Source organism: Pezoporus occidentalis, unplaced genomic scaffold (genome assembly GCF_034315485.1).
Source record: "Pezoporus occidentalis ecotype Australia unplaced genomic scaffold, CSIRO_AGI_Poc_V1 ctg23, whole genome shotgun sequence".
Taxonomy (NCBI): domain Eukaryota; kingdom Metazoa; phylum Chordata; class Aves; order Psittaciformes; family Psittacidae; genus Pezoporus; species Pezoporus occidentalis.
The window spans coordinates 3,996,792-4,007,355 of NW_026914180.1; positions in this window are offsets into that span (position 1 = coordinate 3,996,792).

Here is a 10,564-nt window from a genome sequence, read left to right on the forward strand (position 1 = left end):
GGAGCAATCCCAGGCACAGCTACAGGTTGGGCAGAGAAGAGATTCAGAGCAGCCCTGCGGAGAAGGACTTGGGGGTGTTGGTCGATGAGAAAATGAACATGAGCCATCTTCAGTGTGCGCTTGCAGCCCAGAAAGCCAACCGTATCCTGGGCTGCATCAAAAGGAGCGTGACCAGCAGGTCGAAGGAGGTGATCCTGCCCCTCTACTCTGCTCTTGTGAGACCTCACCTGGAGTATTGTGTGCAGTTCTGGTGTCCTCAACATTAAAAGGACATGGAACTGTTGGAACAAGTCCAGAGAAGGGCCACGAGGATGATCAGGGGACTGGAGCACCTCCTGTATGAAGACAGGCTGAGGAAGTTGGGGCTGTTCAGCCTGGAGAAGAGAAGTCTGCGTGGAGACCTCATAGCAGCCTTCCAGTATCTGAAGGGGGCCTATAGGGATGCTGGGGAGGGACTCTTCATTAGAGACTGTAGTGACAGGACAAGGGGTAATGGGTTCAAACTTAAACAGGGGAAGTTTAGATTGGATATAAGAAGGAAATTCTTTCCTGTTAGGGAGGTGAGGCACTGGAATGGGTTGCCCAGGGAGGCTGTGAATGCTCCATCCCTGGCGGTGTTCAAGGCCAGGTTGGACGAGGCCTTGGGTGATATGATTTAGTGTAAGGTGTCCCTGACCACGGCAGGGGGGTTGGAACTTGATGATCTTAAGGTCCTTTCCACCCTAACGATTCCATGATTCTATGATTCTATGTTGTGGTAAGACCTTAAACCTCACATTATAAAACACTTTAAAAGCTATGTATTTTCCCCGGCTTCATACCAGTTTTGATTTGCAGATATCGTTGATTGAATGTCATGCTCTAAATAACAAAATCGATATGGTGTACTTCAGTTTAGTAGCAATCTCAAATCATTTGAGTGTGTTCTCTAATCATCAGAGAGTGTCAATCTGTGCAAGAGAAAGACAAACAAGTAACTTACCCAGTAGTCCTGTGGTTGTACCGGATTTGGACCTAAATAGTGCACTGTCCAAACCATCATTTGCTGCACTGGATCATATTTGTGTCTTCAGTGGCACTGCCAAGAAACTCACTGCTGACTGACCTGTGAATTTACCAAACTGTTGCCTCTCCTGCTGCTCCGTTTAAGTTCCTTCTGCAGTGCCATATATCATAAAGTTGCTCTGAGTGTTTGTACAGTGCATAGCATAGATGGAGCTGTGACCCATGGCTGAGGTCATTAAACCTCCTACAATGCCAGCAATAGTAATATTAATACTAGTACCAATACCAATATCAATATTAATACTAATAATAAAGAAGAAGAAGAATCTTGAAAAAAATCTGTGCCTTCCTAGAGATGCAGGGAAAGACATCTGGTGCAAGTAAGTCTTTCATACAAGATGCAAAGAAATACTTTGAAAGCCATGCTTTTGACTTGTCACTGATTTCTGTGCCATCAGCACCCTTTCTCTAGCCCAAATATTTTCATCTTCAGTTGCTCCCATATTGTTAATCCTTTTATTGCCGTTGTTGTTTTCATGGATGCAATTTCTCCTCATAAGTGACTTTTCATTTTCACAATCATTGTTTCATTGCCATATTGCGTTGTACAGCTGCTATTTTTCCTAGAATCGCATTCCAGGTCTGTAATTTCCCTTTTAGTACTCAGCGCAAAAGCCTATTGTCCTTGTCTATAATTTTTGGGTTTTTTCTCTCCCTGGTCCAGTTTTATTCTTGTCTGTGATTCAGCCTCTACAAACGTGTTTCCTTTTCCCTCTCTATAATTTGTATCTTTTGCAATATTCAGTGTGTTCATTTCCCATTTCAAAGGAAAGTTGCAGCACTGTGTTAATCAGGTTCTCTGTTTTCCTACATGCTGTTCTGTCCCAGATTCAGCTATCCTTTCTTTTTCCTCTCATTTCCATTATAGTATTATCAGTGAGTTTCTTCTTTATTATAATACATTCTTTTCTGCAGATTTATTCTGTTTCTGCTTGTGCCTTTTTAAACTGTGGCATGTTTCTCTACTTCCAAGTGGTACTCTTTCCAGTATCACATTCTTGAGTCACTTACCTTTTTCCTATTTTCTAGAACAATTTCTGATATTGCAATGTTATTACAATGCTGGGCTCACAACATTTTGAAAGCTGATTTTACTCTTTGGCTTCATGTCCTGTTGGTCTGCTCTGTGGTTTGGCAGGGGCTGGTGGCCATGTAGCAAGACCAGTGAATCCAGCACTCAAGGACAGACTCTGAGACCGCATCTGTAGGTGGGTGAAACACCACCGTTGCCGGCAGCAGGACTGGGCTTTTGATGCCCACTGAGATGCTTCAGACCAGCTGCTATGGAGCCCTGCAGGCTAATGAGGCTGGTACAGGAGGGTGACTTCAGGCATGAGAAGGTTTTTGTTGCCTGTAGGGAAGCAGTGCAAGTGAGCTTAGCTCTCACCAGAGGCAGTCAGCAAAGCTGTGGAGATTTGTACATGGAAGGACCTGCCTGTTTGCAAACTGGTGCTCTCCCAGCTCACTGCATTTAGGGCTCCCTGTGAGTACTGCACTTAATGATGGGCAGGAGACACAAATCTGCACCACTCCCTCCCTACCAGAGCACCACCTGCATGATCCTTCCACATTTCACAAATACATCAGATCTCCCTCTCCTTCCCCCAGAAACCTGATAATTGAGCACTGGCTCTCACCTACCCTCTTATTCCCTCCACCAGACTAGTTTTCCACTTCTTTCTTTGCCTTCCCTGCCTGCCCCTTGTATCTCTCTCATTGAGCCAACAGCTGTCTGCCTAAGCACTCTGAATAGTGGGATCTGAATTAATTATTTTGCTGTCAGATGCTCCATTTTCTTTTCCTTCTCCAGTCTATAATTCTCCTGTGAATGGTGACTGCATATTTGGTCACAATACATTACATGGTTGTCAAAAATCCAAACTGTCACTCCCCTTGATATATTCAACCAGTGTCTTTGGCTTGCATGCAGTAATGTGTAGTGGGCTTTAGATTAACTTGTTATTGTTTTTTTAACAGCTTATATATCTCCAATGCAGTTGCTGCAGGACCTAAGGAGCACTTGAATAGAGAGTCAGAGTGAGCAGCAGGAGAAACAACTGCTCTCAAGTGTGATGGAAGGAAATGTAACATTGGAGGAGATGTAACATCAGCAGTGGCTGAACAGGACTGGTGGGAGGAGGCCACTGCCTAGCAGCTGTCTCCCATGTTATGCGGCCAGTCAGGGCTCAGGGATGTTGGTCCAGGCTGCAGATGAAGCAGATGGCACTGCTTTGAAAAGTCATGGAAATATTTAGCAAGTCTTGAAGCTTGATGGACCAAGGATGCAATTGAGGCAAGTTTTGTGGAGAGTGGTAAAATAGTTTTGGGAATTGATTGTCATCATTGTCCGAGGAAGGGAAACTTTTAGGTAAACAAACCCTTCTTCCAGCCCAATCTCTCACTTTCAAAGATAAATTAAGTTGATAGTATAGCTTAAACTAGATGCTTCCATCTTAGTCAGGAAGGATGTTCAGTGTTATTGCACCCTCAGTGGCAGTGCAGCCTGTCCTGCATGCCTACAGCCTGCACTAAGGACCTGTCAGAATAAGGCCAACCTACAGGCTGGACTAGATATATTGTCAAGTTAGTCTTTTTCATAGCCCTCACCAACACAGTTCCTCCAGACTGCATGAAAAATGTAGGCACCGAAGTGGCTCACACTATGACAACTTCATCATTCAATACTTAAGAGGTTAAAACAACCATAGTTTGAAGCCAGCTTTAATCAGCATTTTACCTGAGAAACACAGATAACATCTTTATTGTCTGGACTGAAAGCTTGAATTCCCTCACTGGTTTCTATGATAAATTTAATACACTTCAGTTCTCCATCAAACTGTCTCTTGAACACTGCTTTAGTTGTATCGAAGTCCAGCAAACCATGGTCAGCATAAAAATAGTAGCCAGAAAACTATGCTATATACAAATGTACAAGTCAGCACACCCACCCACACAAGGCCAGCTATCACCCAAAATATATCAATAAAGTTACAATAGGCTGTTGTGTTTTCAACACCACCACATCTGCTCTAAGAGGAACAATATCCCCTCAACAGTCTAAAGATGCTACTTTACCAGCAACTGTTTTCAACAAAGATAGTAAAAAAGTTTCAACTTCTACATTTTCTCAGAAACTTGCTTCCCAAATATTAAGCTGCACCACAGATCACTAAACTCAACATTACAAGGAAAATAACACTGGACAACATATACCAAGTGGAATTAGATTATTCCTTGAATAATGTGTACAAAAATTTTCAATATATCCCCAAATCTTAAAAATATCCCTGATTGCTATGCCTGTTCCTCCAAAATGTAATATACTTCACCCACTACATGTTCTCATAGACACTTTATGGATGAAACTACCCCTAGGAATCAGAAAAAAAATAGCACAAACAAAGCAAAAGGGCAAACCCATCCAATTATTAGTAGACAACAAACTTTTACAACACAGCCACTCTAATTTCCGCTCTATCAGGCTTGATCCTCAAGAGAAAGCTACAATGCACTTTCCAAAGGTGACCATCAAAACACATTTTTTATGATAAGAAAAAGTAACAGCATCAACAGAGGCAAACATTTATGGCGTGTTATAATTCTTCCCTTTCACCATCACTTCAACTTGCTTCCCAGCAAAAACCACCCATGTGCCATGAGCTATGAATTCTCACTCTCTTCTTTCTCTTGCTCTGCATATCTCTTTCCAGTAGAAGATACTGCTGTGTCACCTTTTGCTTTGTAATATCTTTTCTTCTATGCCACAGTTACCAAACTTTTTTTCTCCTATCCTCCATCAACTGATTAAGAGAACCTAGTTACATTCCTTCCTTTGTTCTTAGCTCATATTTACCTTTGAAGTTTGCTGTACCTATCACTGACCCTCAAAGAGCTTTTGAGCCTGAAACCTGACTGTTATTTCAAAGCAAATCAGTTAGTTACTGCAACAAAAGATACTACTTTCTCCCTTCAAACTTCGTCTAGCTTAATGAATAACTTAGATCAGTGCAGAAAAAATAACACCAAAACCTCTTTTGTAGCATAAATATTATTCAGATTTGATTTTCATGGATCACTTGTAATTTTTAATATTTTTCTTTCAATATTTTAGTTTTAAACTGGATGGGAGCTTTAGTAAGCCAATACTGCCTGTCTTATTAGGAATTATATGAAACGATTTACTTAATCTTTAAAAAGTGTGTGAAGATTTATGTATATAAAATCATCTCTGCATCGACCTGGATGGCTTGCTGCAGCAACACACTTCATTCCTGGTTTTAATGCATAAGAGGTCATGTTTAACTGCCTCAGCATCTACACATGAAATATCAGGCTTTTAAAGCAATATATCTGTGTTAAGCTACAAGATCTGTCTTACCATCTAGCGCAGTGAGACCCTGATTCATAGCTTGATCCCCTAGGTATCACCAGTGAGGAAACTCCATGAAAGGTCTAATCTTGCTATTTGCATAGTGTGGTGGTGTCTTGAACTTAAAATTGATGGGGTGCTTGATATGCTGATCAGCATGGGGATTGTGGTCAGGCCTAGGCAAAAGATCTTTCTGAAGCATAAGTACATGAATCAGGGGAGTACTGAGCTCCTTGTAGCAGCTGATCATAGATGAAAAGCTCTCAGGTGATTTACATAGTCGGTACATCATGGTGAGCAGCATCTTTGAAATTGGGAAGGTTTTGCCCTTTCTCCCATTGAGCACGGCATGTGATGTGAGTGCAGAAATGTCCCTGCTGCTGTTAAGGAAAGTGAAATGGTTTGATAGTAAAGCAGCCAACAGGCATGAACACTTGGATTCAGGCACCTCATTTATGCTACCTTTGAAATTAAAACTGGCTGACTGACTCCTCTTGAATTACTGTTATAATTCCACAAGGATTATGTTTTATCTTTTCTTTTTTTTTTCCCCAAAAAGCTTGTTTTCTTTCAGTCTGTAAAAGTCCATCAGATTATAAATCACTTCTGTATCCATTGTGTCCTTAATAACAGCATATTATCTCCTGATTTGAGTGTACAGGAATGTGTTAGGGAAAATTTCAGGGACTAAAATTCCAAGGGAACTTTTCTCCAGGTGGACCGAAGCAGGTGGGATGACTGCTTTTACTGAAACATCTACCACAAGTATCCTTTCAGTTCAGGATAATATGTACCCAGGCCTTTCTCTAGGTTATGTGAAAAGGCACCTGAATTGTAAACCTGACTAATAATGCATTCAATCCTGCTTTCTTTAACATAAAATTAATCCACCACAGATTTCATTTGTGTAAACCTGTGGCAGAGTCAAAGTCACCCTCATGCTCCTAAACTACAGAAAATGCCCGGGGGAAATGCTGGTGCTCAGGAGTCGATGCTGCTTTGATGTTGGTAAATTTCTTACATAATTTTGGCTTATAATACCACCAAACAAAGAAAAATCATAAAAAACTCAACATGTGTCTTTGTCAATTTTATATGTTAGGACCCATTCCTATACAAGATATAAAGGAAATGTTATTGGAGATATAGTAGATGCAGTAGTTCAGTACAGACAAGTGCCAGGTTCTAGCTGGATGGAAGCTGAGTGGAAGTGCTAGGGTGGGCAGCAGTGCTGCAAAAAAGAATCTGGAGGTATGAGTAAGTGCTATGGCAAATGCATCGATGGGGTCATGGAGTTAGGCATCATGTTGGGATGCTTAAAGGTGGTGGCTTGGGTGATCTTCCATTCCCTGCAGGAAGAGAACAGATTCAGCTCAAGCACTGCATTCAGTCCAGAATGCTCCATTAATGATGTGGACCACCTGGGGAAGATTTGAGGAGTTAACTGGAGGTGAGGGGCAGAAACAGCCTTCAGAGATGCAAAAAATTTACTATAAGCAGCAAGGGATAAACTGCTCACCCCGTTCCTTGTGGGTAGGAGGGAAAGAAACAGCATTAGACTGCAGCAACAAGACTCTTAAGCATTAGGAAAAAACTTTTAAGGTCACTGAACTACTAGAAAGGACCAGCATTTCCACCTTTGCAGGTTGTTATGATGAAGCTGTGCAGACACTTTCAGAAATGATATGTTGATTCTGAGCAGAGTTGACCTCCGAAGGTCTCATCTGCTATAAGTGGGAAGCCATGGTTCGTGTAGCACCCATACATAATTTAGGAAGTTTGCAGCTGCTGCCTATAGGTTTCCAAAATCAGCAATGCTGAAAAGTCCTTGGCAGCACTTTGCTCTCTTTTTCAGTGGCACCCAGGGGTGCATGTGGAGGGAATTAATTTTTTTTCCTCTATCTGAACATCAGAGTCCTCTGTTCACTTATCCTTAGCAAACCCTATTTGTTTATCAGTGAAGTAAAAGGCAACGGGTACATTTTAGGAAGCCGGATCACTTGCTTTGCCTCTAATACTGTCCTGGTGAAGCTGATTTTTTCTTCAAACATGAGTCAAACTTAAAAAGAAATGCCCAGAAGTTATTAAACCCCTCAACCTTTAAAACAAATTTTCAGCCCATTAATTGCCTTGACAAGATTTTCAACAAGACATTCTATTTTACCCTGGTCATCCCGGCTTCCATTTATTTTCCTCTCAAGTTCTGTATCAAAAAAATAAAAATAAAAATTTAGAGAACAAAGAATTGTATCATACAATCTTCCCTCTTGATTCACATTTTTTGAAGCTGGTGGGACATAAACAAGTCCATGCCTTGCTTCCACTTACTTCTACTTCAGCTACTTTAAGGTGGAAATAAACAGCTGAAAATCCCATTCAGATCCTTCTGTGTAAGTTCAAGTTTATGATTGTGTTAGAAAGTTCATTTCTTATTGATTTTCCCATGAAGAAAGTAACTAGTAAAGCAGGCTGCCCAGGCCAGGTCCTGAATGACTCTTCTTTTTTATCGAGGAATGATAGGATTTAATTTGATTAGAGAAATTATTTACTCTGATTTACTACCAGTTCTAGCAGCCTCATGACATTTTCATTCATCTTTAACTTGACACCACTGGTCTGATGAGATTGGCCCTACTTACAGAGCAGACAGAGTGATGTTAACAGGACAAGAAATGTGAGTTTTCTCTCTGGTGGAGGGCCATGAAAAAAACTCTTGAAAGTTAACAAAACATTTTTAAAGCCACCAGTGTTACCTGAAGAGTAAGGTGTCCTTGTAATATGGGAGATTCCTTTCAGAGTCCAATATGTGCAACATTTGCAAGCTCATCAAGTAGTTGTTAAATAATGAATTTGGTTCCTAATTATTCTGGCAGCTTTATCACAGCTATTATGTACTCCAGCTCTGCTTTTCTTATGCGCATTGATATTTGCTTAGCAGGTTTGCCAACTGGATGCTACATTTCCCTTGTTTTGTTTGCAGTGAGCATGAATTAGGAAGATCTTATGATCCTTTTGCAAACCATCATCTTCTCTGCATTCTGACCCATTTCTGGAGAGAGCAGAGAGGACTGAGCACCTCGCAGGGCCAGATTTGCACACAAGTGGAATAATTTAACATGAAAAATACTGTTGTAGTCAGCAAAATATTTCCCTCTAGGATTAGTTAATGTAACAGGAAAGCAAAGGAAGTTAATGTTTGCCAGAGGGAAATAAGAAAGCTTCCCAGTATGGGGCTCAACTGAGCAATCAATCTTGAATAAGCAGCCCAGCACACACAGAGACAAACATCCTCTTCCTTCTCCCCAGCAGGAATTTATTAGTTTGAGACACTTTCCACAGCTTTCTCTTTGCACTCTATTTTCATGGATTAGAAGTGCTCCTGGAGGGCAGGCACTCCAAAAGCGTGATATGAGTAATTGCTGAGAGCTCGTTGAGAAAAGGAAACTAGGAGCCACACATATCCCTTTCTACGACCCGAATGGCTGATGCAGAGTAACATATATTTTCAACTGAAGAGGAATGTGGTACCTAGATGCTTTTGAGGAGGGTGTCATCCATAGCTCTGAGGTTGGTATCCCCTCCAGGAGTTTGGCCCAAGGGCACTGCTGAATGTGATGATAGGTGTTTCACCTACAGCCAAGGAGAACCTGAACCAGCAGTGCTGGCTGAGCACAAATTTTGAGACTGATTGTCCCTCATCCCCCTGGGCATCTCTTGTAGGCCATTCAGGAAATATCTTAATCTTCCAGGACAGCACAGCAGAGAGAGTTTATTTTTAACTGTTATCACTGTCTTCAGGATCCACTTGTGAACAAGGGAACTGATTACCTCTGTCTCTGCCATGCTGGGATCCCAGCTGATGAGACTTGTATTCATCTCCCTTGGGCAGGTCTCTGGGGTGGAATCACCTTGTTTAACTTGGGATGTTTTCAGAGTGAATATTTCCATCTGAAACAGCCACCCTTACCATCAATGGGGATGGATAGGCACAGGCAGGGTGTAACTTTAGTCTGAGTTCTTTTGTTTAGATGACTCAATCTAAAAGCACTTATTTCACTGATGACTATAATGGATGTCATGTTCTCACCAGGACTCCAGACACCCGCATTTGGTCATAATAAGCCCCTTCTGTGGACTTGTGTCATATGTGGAAGGTGTCTGGGGACAGGACCATGTTTCTGCCCTGATAGTGAACTGAACCATATTCCTTACCAAGACCACCAGTTCTGACATAAACCCAGAGGTTCAAAAATTAACATGCTGCTGCTCTAAACTTGTGGTCAATAATAAACATGCTATTTCTAACCCCTCGTTTCCAGTTTGTTTTATGAAGAGAGATTCCCAAAGCAGTAGCAAACTGACCAGAGGTTGGATCAGAGGCACTGATGACCTCCGTTTGCTGGTGCCACCACTAAATCTTTAACACCCATTACAAAAGAGACCACGATATTGTTTCTAACAGCCACTACTTAGTTTGAATTATGCTGTTATTTTTAAACCTCTGATTGCAATGAATGCTCTCAGTCTGACAAATCTTTGTTTTGTGGGCTTGATTTGAGATTTTGAAGAACATTTTTCTGGAGGGGATTGCTTTTGATGATATACTTTTACACAATACTTGAACGATCCCTATCTGAAAGCTGTGTTGTTAAGATATCATTTTACTTCTGGTGGAAGCAGGGAAATGCTGATAGATTTTCTATAAGATACATGAGCAGAGGAGGAAAATTAAAGAGTGGGGTCTGAATAAATAATTATTTTGTGTGCTTACCAGAGGAAACTGATTATCAGACATTCCTGATCAATTTGTTTTCCCTACATCTACTTTTTCACAGGAATGAACATATTTCACTTTATTAAAATTTCATGGTCTAAGGGAGCTTCTAATACTGTGAACCAATGATGCCAATAAGCTGTTAGTATGAACAGTCCAGCCTAGTAGTGATGTGCAAAAACTTTAAATGTGGAAGTAAAGCAGTCAGGAAAGACAGGGCAAACAGGTGCAGGTAAAGAAAAGAAAGAAAGGTGAAGGGTAAACATATCCTTTGCCTCTTTCTCCTTGATTAGAGTTTTCTGGCTGTATCTCTGTCTTGAGTTGTCTCTGTGCTCTCTAAATCACTGTACGCGCAT